The sequence below is a fragment of the Pipistrellus hanaki genome, assembly GCF_964339955.1.
Source record: "Pipistrellus hanaki genome assembly, chromosome: 5".
Classification (NCBI taxonomy): domain Eukaryota; kingdom Metazoa; phylum Chordata; class Mammalia; order Chiroptera; family Vespertilionidae; genus Pipistrellus; species Pipistrellus hanaki.
The window spans coordinates 89,957,697-89,972,486 of record NC_140507.1 but is presented as its reverse complement, the minus strand read 5'-3'; positions in this window follow the sequence as shown (position 1 = coordinate 89,972,486).

The following is a 14,790-nucleotide window of genomic DNA, read 5'->3' as shown; positions in this document are numbered from 1 at the left end:
GGGTCAAACAGGAGTTCTATTTTTATTTTTTATTTTTATTTATTTTTTAAAAAAATATATTTTTTATTGATTTTTTACAGAGAGGAGGAGAGAGGGATAGAGAGCTAGAAACGTTGATGAGAGAGAAACATCGACCAGCTGCCTCCTGCACACCTCCCACCGGGGATGTGCCCGCAACTAATGTACATGCCCTTGCCTGGAATCAAACCTGGGACCTTTCAGTCCGCAGACTGACGCTCTATCCACTGAGCCAAACCGGTTTCGGCAGGAGTTCTATTTTTAATTTTTAGAGGAAACTCCATACTGTTTTCCATAATAACTGCACCAGTCTGCATTCCCACCAGCAGTGAACTAGTGTTCTGCTTTCTCCACATCCTTGCCAGCACTTGTTTGATATTTTTATGATAGCCATTCTGACCGGTGTGAGGTGATATTTCATTGTGGTTTTAATTTGCATTTCTCTGATTATTAGTGACTTTGAGTATTTTTCCATGTCTTTGTCCATTTGTATGTCCTCTTTGGAGAAATGTCTATTCAGGTCTTCTGCCCATTTTTTAATTGGCTTTCTTATCTTTTTTTGTTGTTGAGTTGAATGAGTACTTTGTATATTTTGTATATTAAGCCCTTACCAGATGTATCATAGGCAAATATGTTTTCCCATTCAGTGGGTTCTCTTTTCAATTTGATGGTGGTTTCTTTTGCTGTACATAAAGCTTTTTGTTTAGATGTAGTCCAATTTACTTATTTTATCCTTAGTTTCCTTCACCCTAGGAGATGTATCCATAAACATATTGCTATGTGAGATGTCTGAGATTTTACTGCCTATGTTCTCCTTTAAGATTATTGTTTCATGCCTTACGTTTAAGTCTTTTATCCACCTCGAGTTTATTCTTGACACTACTGATTTTTAAATTTCAATAATTATATATTGTTAGTTTCCAAATTATCATTTTTAGCTATCTGTATTTATTTTAGGACATCCTGTTCTCATACCCTGGGTGCTATTCCTCTTCTATCTCTCTGAATCTATTAAATTTACCAGTTAAAGTCTTTTTAAAGATTTATCTATTTTTTCAATTTTTTTAAAATCTAAGTTCTAATGTTAGGTTTATCTTTCCATGCTATTTCCCAGTTGACTTTGAGTTATAGGAACATCTTTTCAGACTTGTGTGTGTGGACCCCTAGATTGTGCCAGGCAAGTTGTTTGCCTCAGTCCCTGCCTCAGAGTCCCTTAATTTTCAGGTGATTTATGACCTAAATTGGAAACCCAGAAGAGTTAATCCAGTTCAGTGGACTGGACGTAAATATCCAGAATCATTACACTTCTTTCTCAAGCAAAAATCAGGGAGGCGAGACCTACAGAGGCAGCCGATGAGGTACTTTGTGGATCTTTGCTGGCCTTGTCCAGCCCAGGGATTCAAAGTTGAGTCCACAGCCCACCAAGGAATGGTTGGGAGGAAACCACCATGAGTAGGTTGCCAGTGTGACTGAAGTGTCCTATGAGCTCACAGGAGATTGGAGTGGGAGAAAACCGCTCCAAGGGCCTGCCTTCCCCAGAACCAAGGTGACCTCTACAACCATGGTCCCTGCCTACTAATGCTACCAGATTGGCAGAGCTCTGGGTGGACGCATGGGCCTGAGTGACACTGGGCCAGCTGAGGACTGCAGCTGTACAGGCAGCCAAGGCGGAAGCCAGGCTTAAACACTGGGCATACTCTTCTGTAGCACAGGGATTCCCAGGCCAGGGAATGGGTTGGGCTCTGGGGTGAGCCTTGGATCAGGGAGACTTCTTTCACTTGCCAGTTCCTGGCATCAGATCAGCCATTTGGGTGTGTGTCCTGGTGCTGGTGTCCGGGGGGAAGACTGGCAGATTGCCAGGCTGGGGACAGACTCCATGAGCCACAAACAAAATGCCTGTTTCCTATTAGGAGAGGCACTAAGTTCTGAAACATCAGACAGGATGAAAATCTTGAGGGGCAATGCACAGTTTCCAGCAGTCCTTGATGGGAGGACGCAAGGCTGGCCTGAGGCGGACTCCCCTGAAATTCTGGCAGGTGTGACCAGAACTGCCCTGTGCACTGGTCCTGAGTGGTCTTCGCATAACTAAGATTGTCAGACCCCCACTGCCCACTATGTGAGGGAAACCTGGACCACAGAAGAACCAGGCGTTCAAAGAAAGCTTATGAGAGGTGCCCAGAGGCAGGAACATGTCCTCTGTATTAGAGGACCTTCAGTGTTTTTAGAAAGTGCCTCAGGGTTTGAGGAAGAAGACTGTGTTGGATGCAGGCTCCCACCTTCCATGTCATCCTAGTTCTGGGTGTCTCCCTCCCAAACAGATGTCAAATCAAAGCTTATGAGTGTCTTTCTGCATTGACTGGGATAATCATACGATTCTTTTCTGTTAGTCAGTTAATGTTTTCTGCTTCTATAAATGACTAAGTAACTCCCATCAGACGAACCTTCCTGCAAATAACAATTATGAACTCAGATAAAACATAAAAATCTACCACCCAAAGATGAACAATGGTCTTTTCAATGTACCCACTTTTGACTTTATTGAGCCTCTCTATTGTACATTTAATTTCTACTTGATTAATTTTTAATTAATTGTCATGTTTTAGGTATGTCTCTCTTACAGTGTATGGTTTTTGGTTGTTTGTTTTTACTAGTCTGAGCACTGCTGTGTTAAGTAGAGTATCTTGTACATTTACATTTAATGTAATTGCTGATGTGTTTGATAGTGAATCTCCAACTCTATTTCATGCTATCTATTCTTCCTTTCTTTTCTCTGATTCATTTTCTCTCTTTTTCCTGCCTTCTTTTGAATTGTTCAATCTTTTTTAAAGTTCTCTACTTTCATTTATTATTTAGAATTATACAGACTATTTCTATTCTTTTAGTCTTAAAATTATAACTTGCATTCTTAAATCTGACCTAAAACTAACATTAAACCAAACTTTTGGTTATCTAAATAATACTGGATTAGACCTGGGCTCCCTGTCCCCCATCCCCAAGTGCAGGTTCTGAACTGTGCTGCTTTATCTCCATCTTTTCTCAACACCATCAAACAGGATGAATACATCTGTACCACCAGTGTTCACCTATGTCTGTCAAGTAGACATTCTTAAGAGTACAGCTTGATAGAGCTTTACATGTGGATGCCTACTTGTATAAAATCCAGGACATTCTTCAGAACCACGGAGTTACCTGTACTCCTCTCAGCTCCATTCCCAAAGGTAGCCACTCTACTACTTCTACTACACAGCGAAGGGCCTTTTGGTGCAATTGACTGACACTGAGGAGCTGGGAAAGTGAGGTGCCATGTGCTGCAGGATGACTGCTGGTGTCTCTCCTGTTCCTATAGTGACAATGTGGGAAAACAAGGTGCCAAGTGCGACAGTCTGACAGATTGTGCCTCCCAATATCATACACTGAACATCTGGGAAAGCGAGGTGCCACGTGTTGCAGGATTACTGCTGTTTCCCCAAGGAGACAGAGCTTTTGGGAAAAGGAGGTACCACATGCTATATTTGTGTCCCCCAATTTATACACTTAAATGTAGGAAATCTATGAGCCACGTGCTCCAGGTTGACTACTGGTTTCCCTCCAGTTCATATACTGGGAATCTGCGAAACCTAGGTGCCTTGTACTGTAGGCCAAGCACTTGTGTTTCTTCTATTAAGACACAGAATTCTGGTAAAGTAAGGTGCCACGTGTTGTAGGACACTGTTTGTGTCTCCATAGAATATAACTGAGAATGTGGGAAAATTAGGTGCAACATGCTATAGGCAGATGGTTTTTGTCCCAGCAGTTCACACACCGAGCTTTTGGGAAAGGCAGGGGCCACATGCTGAAGAATGACTGCTTATGTCCCTCCAGTTCATACACTGAGAATCTGGAAAAGTGAGGTGCCATGTGCATCAGGCAACTGCATGTAATGGGTATGTCCTCTAATTATGTAAATGAGAGATGCAAAAAGAGAATACAGGGCAGAAGGGGTGTATAGTCTAATCTTGTAAATGAGAGATAAACAGACAAAGCACAATGTGGAATGGGTCTATGCTTTAACAACATATGGTAAGACTAAGAACAGCACGCAATGGGCTTATGCTCTATCAATATATGAGATATAAGCAAAGGAGCCCAGCATGGAGTGGAACTATGCTCTAACAACACATGTTACATAGGATTGTGCACAGCATGGAATGGTCTGTGCTCTGACAATATTTAACAGAGAGATAAAAGGATGGAGCACAGAGTGGAATGGGTCTATGTCCTATCAATGCAAATGAGACATAAAGGGGTCAAGCATAGCATGGAAAGTATCCACTCTAATGACATTTGTGAATTAAAAGCATAGAACACAGCATAGGAAGGGTCTATTCTCTAATAACATGTTAGTGTTATAATGATGCACCACAGCATGTAATGGATATGTGCTCAACCTACATAAATAAGAGATAAAACATGGAGCACAGCATGGAAAGATTCAGCACTCCACCAACATAGAGAGGCAAAAGGTCTACTTTCTAACAATGTATGAGAGATAAAGAAGTGAATGGATCTATCTCTAATTTCATAAATGAATGTTAAAAGAATGAAGCTCAGCTAAGAATAAGTCTATGCTCTAAAAGTTATGAGACATAAAAGGATGTAGCCCAGAATGAAATGGGTTTATTACCTAACAACATAAATGAGAGATAAAAATATGGTTCACAGTATGAAATGTGTCTATGATCTAATGATGTAAATGAGGGATAAAGGGATGGAACACAACATGGAATGGGTCTGTGCTCTATCAGTGAAGCACATCTGCACATATTAGAAATGGTGAAAAGTAGGAGAGCATATCAAACAATAGAACTGTTGTCAGTAATCACATTTATAGTGATAGTGTTAGTAATGCTAATCTCGGACTTTGCATGTGAATATGTGACAAAGCTAATGAATAATTATGAAATATCACCTCCTGTGTCTTAAGAAATATAATTTCCAAGTAGAATAATAGATACAGATGGAAAAGAAATCCTATATAATAAAAGCCCCATATGCTAAGTGTTCAGTCATCCAGTCTGTTCAACTAATCAAAGCATAATATGCTAATGATATGCTAAGGTCGCTCAACTGCTCATAATGACGCACTGACCACCAGGGGGCAGACAGTGGATCGGTCAACCAGTTGCTATGATGTGCACTGATCACGAGGGGCAGACACTCTGACTAGTAAGTTAGCTTGCTGGTGGGGCCCAGCTGATTGGGACTGAGTGAGATGGGCCAGTCAGTTCATGGAGCCCTCCCATGGTCTCTCCCATGGTCCCTCCCCAGCTGGCCAACCTCCTGCATCCCTCCCTGTCCCTGATCGTGCACCTGTGGAGTCCCTCAGCCTGGCCTGTGCCCTCTTGCCACCTGGGATCCCTTGAGGGATGTTGGAGAGCCAGTTTTGGTCCGATCCTGCAGGTCAGGCTGAGGTACCCCACGGAATTTGTGCACTGGGCCTCTAGTAGTTAATAATACTCTCATCCAAACTTGAATGAAGGGTTTGTCCTACCTATTATCCATGGGACACCCTGGTTCCTAGAATTTTCTATGAAATGCTGTTTTGACTAGAAGAAACCAGGGCTTCTAAGAGAAATTACGGATCCCAAGTTGGGGCAGGAAGTGTATGCACCTAAAGTCTTCCCTGTAGAAACTCCCATCACACAAATATGGGACACTTTGAGCTTTTATATAGATGACTAGAGGCTTGGTGCACAAATTCATGCATGGGTGGGGTTCCTCTGGGTGGCCTGCAAGGATTGGGCCAAAACCCACAGTCCAACGCTGCCTGCAGCTCCTACCTGACACTCTCGCTCATCCCGGCCCCACTGTGCCTACCAGGGGCTTGCGCCCAATCAGTTCCAATCAGGAGAGGCTCACATTGCCACAGCAGTGCTCGCCAGCCATGAGCTCTGTGTCTGGTGCCCTCTCAAGGGGAGTGGCCTGTGAGATCTGGGTGAAACCAGCTTTCCAACATCCCCCGAAGTGTCCCAGATTGTGAGAGGGTGCAGGCCAAGATGAGAGAGAACACCAGTGCACGATTGAGCTGAGGAAGGACTGCAGGAGGGCTCCAGGGCATGTCTGGCCCATCTAGCTCAGTCCCAATTGACTGGACCCCAGTAGCAAGCTACCCTACCAGTTGAAGCATCTACCACCTGGTGGTCAGTGCACATCATAGCACTTGGTTGACTGGTTGACTGTCTGCCCCTCGGTGGTCAGATCATGTCATAGTGAGTGGTTGAGCAGTTTTAGCATATCATTAGCATATTACACTTTGATTGGTTGTTTGGTGGTTCTGCTGTTCAGTCTATTTGCATATTACCCTTTTATTATATAGTACTAGAGGCCCGGTGCACGAAATTCATACACTTGTGTGTGTGTGTGTGTGTGTGTGTGTGTGTGTGTCCCTCAGCTCAGCCTGCACCCTCTCCAATCTGGGAACCCTTTAGGAATGTCCAACTGCCCGTTTAGGTCAGATCCCACTGGGCCTAAATGGGCTTAAATGGGCAGTCAGTCATCCCTCTCACAATCCAGGACTGCTAGCTCCCAACCGCTCACCTGCTTGCCTGCCTGATCATCCCCTAACCACTCCCCTGCCAACCTGATTGATGCCTAACTGCTCCCCTGCTGGCCTGATTGCCCCTAACTGCCCTCTTCTGCTGGCCTGGTCATCCCTAACTGCCCTTCCCTGCCAGCCTGGTCATCCCTAACTGTCCTCCCCTGCAGACCTGGGGTCACTTGTTACTTCACCTCTTTCATTTCTGATTTTGTTTATTTGGGTCCTCTCTCTTTGTTTTTTGGTGAGCTGGGCTAGAAGTTCATCGATCTTGTTTATCCTTTTAAAGAACCAGCTCTTGGTTTCATTGATTTTTTTTTTTTTTTTTTTTTTTTTTTTTTTTTTTTTTTTTTTTGTCTCTATGGCATTTATTTCTTCTCTGATCTTTATTATCTCCTTCCTTCTGGTTACTGTGGGCTTTTCTTGTTGCTCTCTTTCTAATTCTTTAAGTTGCAAGGTTAGATAATTTATTACCATTTTTTCTTGTTTTGTGAGTTAGGCCTGTAGAGTTATGAACTTCCCTCTCAGGATTGCTTTCATTGTGTCCCATAGATTTTGGATTGTTGTGTTTTCATTGTCATTTATTTCCAGGAGGCTTTTTATTTCTTCTTTTATCTTTTTGGTAACCCAGTAATTGTTTAATAGCATGCTATTTAGCCTCCAAGTGTTTGATTTTTTTCATTGTTTTTATTGTAGTTGATTTCTAGTTTTATGCCATTGTGATCTGAGGAGATGCTTGTTATGATTTCTATCTTCCTGAATTTGAAGAAACTTTGCCTTTGTTCTAATATGTAGTCTATCTTTGAACATGTCTTATGTGCACTTGAGAAGAATGTATATTCTGTAGCTTTGGGGTCATATGTTCTGAAGATGTCAATTAAGTCCATTGGATCTAGTAAGTCATTTAGTATTTCTGTTTCTTTGCTCAATTTTTATTTATAGGATTTATATAGTGGTGTCAGTTGGATATTAAAGTCCCCTACTATGACTGTATTGCTATCAATCTCTCCCTGATGTCTTCCAGAAGTTGTTTTATGTATTTGAGTGCTCCTGTATTGGATGTATATATGCTTACCAGAGTTTTTTCTTCTTGTTGAATTGCTCCCTTTAGTATTATGTAGTGGCTTTCATTATCTTTTGTTATGGTCTTTACTTTGAGGCGCATTTTGTCAGATATAAGTATTGCAACCCCAGCTTTTTTCTCATTTCCATTTGCCTGAAAAAAAATTTTCATCCCTTTACTACCAGACTGTTTGAATCCTTTGTTCTGAGGTGGGTCTCTTGTAGACAGCAAAGGTGGGTTATGTTTTCTTATCCATTCAGCTACCCTATGAATTTTGATTGGAGCATTTAATCAATTTATGTTTAATGCTATTATTGACAAATGCTTGTTTGTCATCATTTTTATTTTTAATGTTTGTGTTTCTTCTTGCCTTTCTATTTCTTCTTTTTACAGCAGTCCCTTTAGCATTTCTTGCATTGCTGGCTTGATAGTAATAAACTCTATTAACCCATTTGTCTGTGAAGCTTCTGATTCCACCTTCAATTTTGAATGATAACCTTGCTGGGTATAGTCTTCTTGGATTCAGATCCTTGCTTTGCATCACTTTGTATATTTCATTCCATTCCCTTCTGGCCTGGTGTGTTTCTGTTGAGAAATCAGTTGATATTCTAATGGGAGATTCCTTGTAGGTAACTTTCTGTCTTTCTCTGGAATCCTTTAAGATTTTTACTTTGTCGTTGATGTTTGCCAATTTAATTATGATGTGTTTTAGTGTTGGTCTTTTTGGGTTCATCTTGTTTGGGATTCTGTGTGCTTCTTGGACTTGCATAGTTTTTTCTTGCCAATGTCAAGGAAGTTTTATGTCATTATTTCTTCAAACAGATTTTCCATTCCTTGCTCCAATTCCTCTCCTTCTGTTATCCTATTATGCAGATGTTGTTTTGTTTTGTGTTGTTCCAAAGCTCCCTTAGGCTCTCCTTTTGCTTTTTAAGTTTTCTTTCCAGTTGCTGCTGTGTTTTTTCCTACTTTGTCTTCTAATTTGCTGATGTGGGCCTCAGCCTCTTCTAGTCTACTGTTTAAGTTTTCTATTGTGTTCTTATTGCAGTTATGTCGTCCTTCATTTCCTCTTGGTTCCTTTTCATGTTGGTGACATTCTCATTCAGCTCCTTATAATTCTCATTGAGTTGTGTGTATTTATCATCCAGCCGTTTGAGCATCCTTATAACCATTACTCTGAATCCTTTCTCTGACAAGTTACTTGCCTCCATTTCATTTAACTCCCTTTCTAGTGATTCTTCTTTTTCTTTCCTTTGGGGATTGCCTTTTTGTCCCCCATATTTTGCCATAACATTTTAATAGTTTTGGTGTCCTAAATCCAACTGCTTTGCTAACCAGGTTCTCTTGGGGGTGGTGCTACTGGTGTGATCTCTCATGTTTCTGGACTTGGTAATCGAGTGGGGCTTCCTACTTGAGCTATTTGGGTTCTGTTGATGTACTTGGATCTTGAATGTTAGTTTCTTATTCGTGGATGAAGTCTTGTCATGAGTGGGCAGTGTGACTCACCCCCAGCTTCATTGTGCAAGCTGTTTTGGATCTGATTGTGGTCCTAGCTCTTGTAGAAAAGGTTGTCTGAGGTCTCAGTGGTATGTTTTCACTGTGGATTCCCAGAGTCCATGGCCTGGGATGAAGGAGTCTCCAGGCCTGAAGCTCAGGTACTGTGACTTTGGCCAGTGTGGTGTGTCACTTACTGGATTAGTATCACTCTGCATCTTACTATGAGGGGCCTGGAGCCCATGACAGTGTAGGGTGGGTGTCCCATAGTCTGTGGTTGAGGCAGTGGGACTCTGACCAAAGTGATTTCCCTCTTTGAATCATGAAGGGATTTAGGATCCAGTAGCTGGGGGTGTGGGAATCTCAAGCTCTGTGGATGGAACAATATGACCTTGTCCAGGGAGGCAAATCCTTAGTAACTCACCAGGTTGTCCAGAGATAGGTAGTCGGGAGTGGGATGTCGTGGATCCTACTGAGAGAGCCATGCATCCTTGGTTGGAGAGGCACACACCCAATGGCAGCACACAGAAAGGTCCAGGAGCCCTCTGCAAGGGGTGTGTGCTCATGGGGCACACACACTAGATCAGAGTGATTGTGGTGTGCCACCAGCCCCATAGAGGGAGAAGTCCCAGTTTCTGCTTTGGGGGAAGCATGCTCTTGGTTGGGTATGCATGCTCAATGGCTGCTTACAGAGGTTCCCAGGAGCTGTCTGCTGGGGCAGTGGGCCTAGGGGTCCATTATGCAGGGCTCAGAGAAGCACCCAGGGGCCACCTTCCAGGGTAGCAGGCTCTGGGGGCTTGAGTGCTGGATCAGTGCAGTGACAGAAGGTCAGCAGATGAGGAGGAGGAAGTCCAAGTTTCTGCTGCTGGGGCCTTGAGTCCTTGGTTGAATACAACTGTGCACAGTTGCAGCTCATAGAGGCACCCCGGAGTTGCCTGCTGGGGCAGTGGCCTCAGGGGGGCTGCGTGCTGAAACCACATGACTACAGTGTCTGTGGGTAGGTAGCCAGGAAGGGGGAAATAGCCCTAAGCATTGCTTGGGGAAATTATATAGTAATACAGTTATACCTCAAAAAAGAACCCAACAAGAATAATCTCAAATAAACAATCCAACCTTACACCTTAAGGAACCAAAAGACAAGGGAAAAGGAAGGAAGGAAGGAAGAAAGGAAGAAAGGAAGGAAGAAAGAAAGGACAGTTCCTGAAGTATGTAGAAGTGAGGAAATAATAAAGATCAGAGTGGAAATAAACGAAACACAGCAAAAAAACAAAAAAAAGTACAAAAGATTAATGAAACCAAGAGATAGTTCTTTAAAAAAAATAAAATTGATAAACCTTTTGCCAAACTCATCAAGAGGACCCAGATAAGTAAAGTCAGAAATGAAAGAGAAGTGACAACTGACACCACAGAAATACAAATGATTATAAGAAAATACTGTTAATAATTATATGCCAGCAAATTGGACATCATGGAAGAAATGGATAGATTCCTAGACACATAAAATTTTCTAAAAATGGATCAAGAAGAAGCAGAAAATCAGAACTGACCAATTACTACTAACAAACCCAAACCCAACAAACAATAAACAAATGTCCTGGACCAGATGGCTTCAAGGGTAAATTTTGCCAAATATTCAAAGAATTAATGACTATCCTTCTCAAACTATTAAAAAAGAAATGGAAGAGGAAGAAAGGTTCCCAAGCTTATTTACAAGGCCAACATTACACTGATTCCAAAACCTGATAAAGATTTACAAGTAAAGAAAATTATAGGCTGTAGAGGGCCAAATGGGAAGACACCTGGACATTCTTTAGATTGTTGCTAACTGTGCCCGGGATATTGGCAGAATCATGTCAGTTGCACTCCTGTCCTGGGAGTGTAGAGATGTTCTTAGTTCCTGGCTTGTGTTTGTCCAGGAGGAAGGAGTGGGTGGAACATGGGCTCTCCCAGGCTTTTGTTTTCCTATGAAACCCCTTGTTGGATTGGAGTATAAATAGATGTACTGCGTGGCTTAGGAGGTCATCAGTCAGTCTCTCCAGCAGAGGAGGTCGGCGGTCCTCCCAGCTCCCAGCTTAAAATCTATCTCTGTGTCTTCTCTCTTTATTTCTATTATTTCTCAATCCCTGGGCACCTCCATTTATTATAGAACTGGTTCGTTCATCTCTCTTTCCATGCGGGACACAGAAAAGGGAAATCCCACCAGATCAGACCCCCGCAATAAGCCAGTATCCCTGATCAACTTAGATGCAAAAAGTCTTAGTAGCAAACCAAAATCAGCAATATATTAAAAATGTCATATGTCATAACTAAGTGGGATTTATTATTGGGATGCAAGGTTGGTTCAGTTCCCACAAATCACTTAATGGGATATACCACATAAATAAACTGCAGGTTGGAGAGAGAAACCAAGATGATGGCATAGGTAAATGCCTAACTGCAGCCTTGCACAACAATTTCAAAAAATACAACTAAAATACAAAATGGACATTATCCAGAACTGCAGGAAAGTTGACTGACTAGAAATTCTACAACTAGAAGGAAAGAGAAAACCAGATGGAAAATCAGAGGAGCTGTAAAAGCCTAAGGTATGGAGAGAGGACTGAGCTGGAGAGGAGGGGGTGGCTGAGTGCCTGGCTGGTGTTCCCTAGCGGGAAGGAGATAAAAGTTCCAGGCTGCACTGAACCCCAGTTCCAACTGCACTGAACCCCAGTTCTAGGCCAGACCCTGGGGATCCAGGCTCATACAGAGGGAGTCTAGGCTGTAAGACGGAAACTCAGGGGAGTAGTGAAAGGCAGAGTCCCGGAGGTGCGCACATTGCGCGCAGAAGATGGACTGTTGACTGTGCCGCTGGATTGCCCTACCAGGAAGGAGACAAAAGCTCCAGACTGCACTGAACCTCATTTCCAACCACACTGAACCCCAGTTCCGGGCTCATTGGGGGAGAGACTAGAGTGTCTGGTAGCGGGTGAAACTCGAGGGCACCTTTTTCTCAGAGGTGCTTGCAGCAAATACCAAAGCAGCAAGTACCGAAGGACTCTGAGTAACACTGAGACTCAGGAACCTCATAGGGCAGGGCTGACGGGAAGCCAAGACTGTAGGCTCCACCCTGAAACTCCACCCAATCCAAACTGAGCACAGAGGCTTTTGCAATTTTCCAAGTCCAGTCGAATAAGGCTGTCTCCTGGCATAGACACAGCTGATCCTCATAGCCAATTGGCCTGGAGGTCAGTTCCTCCCAGTGATACCAACAACAATCAAGACTTAACTACAATAAGGCTGTACACACAGTCCACAAAAGGGTGCACCAAGAGTGTCCACCTCAGGTAACTTGGAGGCTGACTCACTGAACCATATAGGACACCTTAGCACACAAAGCCACCCTACCAACTCAGGGAAGCAGCTAAAATGCCGAGATAAGGAAACAGATCACAAATGAAAGAAATGGAGGAGAACAGAAGACTGGATATAGAGTTCAAAACCATGGTTATAAGGTTTTTCAAGAATTTCCTAGAAAAGGCCGATAAAATAAACAGACCTATGAGGATATGAAAAGGGATCAACTAGAAATAAATAATACATTGTCTGAAATAAAGAAAAAATATTATACAGAGTCCTAAAAACAGAATGGAAGATCACAAGAATCAAGTCAAAGATTTGGAACACAAAGAGCCAGAGGACACTCCTCTGCAGAAGCAAGAAGACAAGAGAATCCAGAAAGTTGAAGATAATGTAAGAAACCTCTGGGACAACTTCAAGTAAACCAACATCAGAATTATGGGGGTCCCAGAAGAAGAGAGAGAGCAAGATACCAAAAACATAATGGAAGAAATAGGGACAGAAAAATTCCCCCACCTGGTGAAAGAATTAGAATTACAAGTCCAGGAAGCGCACAGAACCCCAAACAAAAGGAATCCAAAGAGGACCACACCAAGACACATCATAATTAAAATTCCAAGAGCAAAAGACAAAGAGAGAATATTAAAAACAGCAAGAGAAAAGCAGGTAGTTACCTATAAAGGAGCACCTATACGAATGTCAGCTGATTTCTCAACCGAAACCATGCAGGCCAGACGGGAATGGCAAGAAATATTCAAGGTGATGAATAGCAAGAACCTACAGCCAAAAATACTCTACCCACCAAAGCTATTACTCAGAATTGAAGGCCAAATAAAGAGCTTCACAAATAAAAAAAAAAAGCTAAAGGAGTTCATCACCGCCAAACCAGAATTATATGAATTGCTGAAGGGGGTTCTTTAGGAAGAGGAAGAAAATAATGATAAAAATTATGAACAACAAATACATAACTATCAACAAGTGAATCTAAAAACCAAGGAAATTAAAAAATCTGATGAACAATATTAACTGGTGAATATAATAGAATCAGAGGTATGGAAGAGCAGTGGACTGATGAAAAGGGGAGTGGGGGTGTGGGAAGAGACTGAACATAAACTGTGCACCTATGGATGAGGACAGTGGGAGGTGGGGAAAGGGCAGAGGGTGGGGTGGGAACCTGGTGGAGGGGAACAATGGAGGGGAAAAAATGAGGAACATTTGTAATAATATAAACAATAAAGATTTGTTTTAAAAAGTAAAAAATAGAGACAACAAAATTTAAAATATATACAAAAAAATAAAAATAAATAAATAAATAAATAAACTGCAGGATGAAAATCACCCAGTCATATCCATAGATGTAGAAAAAAACATTTGACAAAATCCAGGTTCCACTTTGCATAAAAACTCTCAGCAAAATGGGACTAGAGGGAATATACTTGACTATGATAAAGGCCAAAAGTAGCAGACTATACATACAAACACACAGCTAACATTATATTCAGAGGGAAAAGCTAGAAGCATGTTCCTTAAAGTCAGAAAAAAGACAACGTTGTCCACTTTCAGCACTTTTATTCAGCAGTATTAAAAGTCAAACCCACAGCATGCAGACAAGAAAATCATACAAAAAGCATCCAAATTGGAAAGGAAGAAGGAAAACTGTCATTATTTGTTGATAATATGATACTAAAAATTCTACTAAAAAACTCTTAGAACTGCTAAATGAATTCAGTAATATAGCAGGATGCAAAATTAATATTCAGAACTTGATTACATTTTATATATCTATAATGAACTATTAAAAAAGTAAGGCAACATTCCCATTTACAATTGAGTAAAAAAATTAAAATATCCAGGAATAAATTTAACCAAGGAGGTAAAAGACCTGTACTTAGAAAATTATAAGACATTGGAAGTTCTGGTCAAGATGACAGAGTAGGTAAATGTGGTTACTCACATCCTCCCACAACCACATCAAAATTATAACTAATCTACAGAACAACTGCCAGGAATATAGTGAACAGAAGTCCTATAAAGATAGAAAGAAGCTACACTGAGACTGGTAGGAGGGATGAAGATGGGGAGTTGGCTGGTTCCACATCTATGTTGATTGTTAAACTTCAGATATCCCTTTTGGAGGGACTGTGAAAGTCCTCCCAGGAGGAGTGAGGGGTCCCAGCCCCACACCAAATGCCCTCAGCCCAAGATTCTAGTGTTGGCAAGAGAAATTCCCATAACTTCTGGCTATGAAAACCAGCAGGAATAGTAGCTAAGTGAGACAGAGGGCAGCTGGAGGCCCAGGTGTCACCCC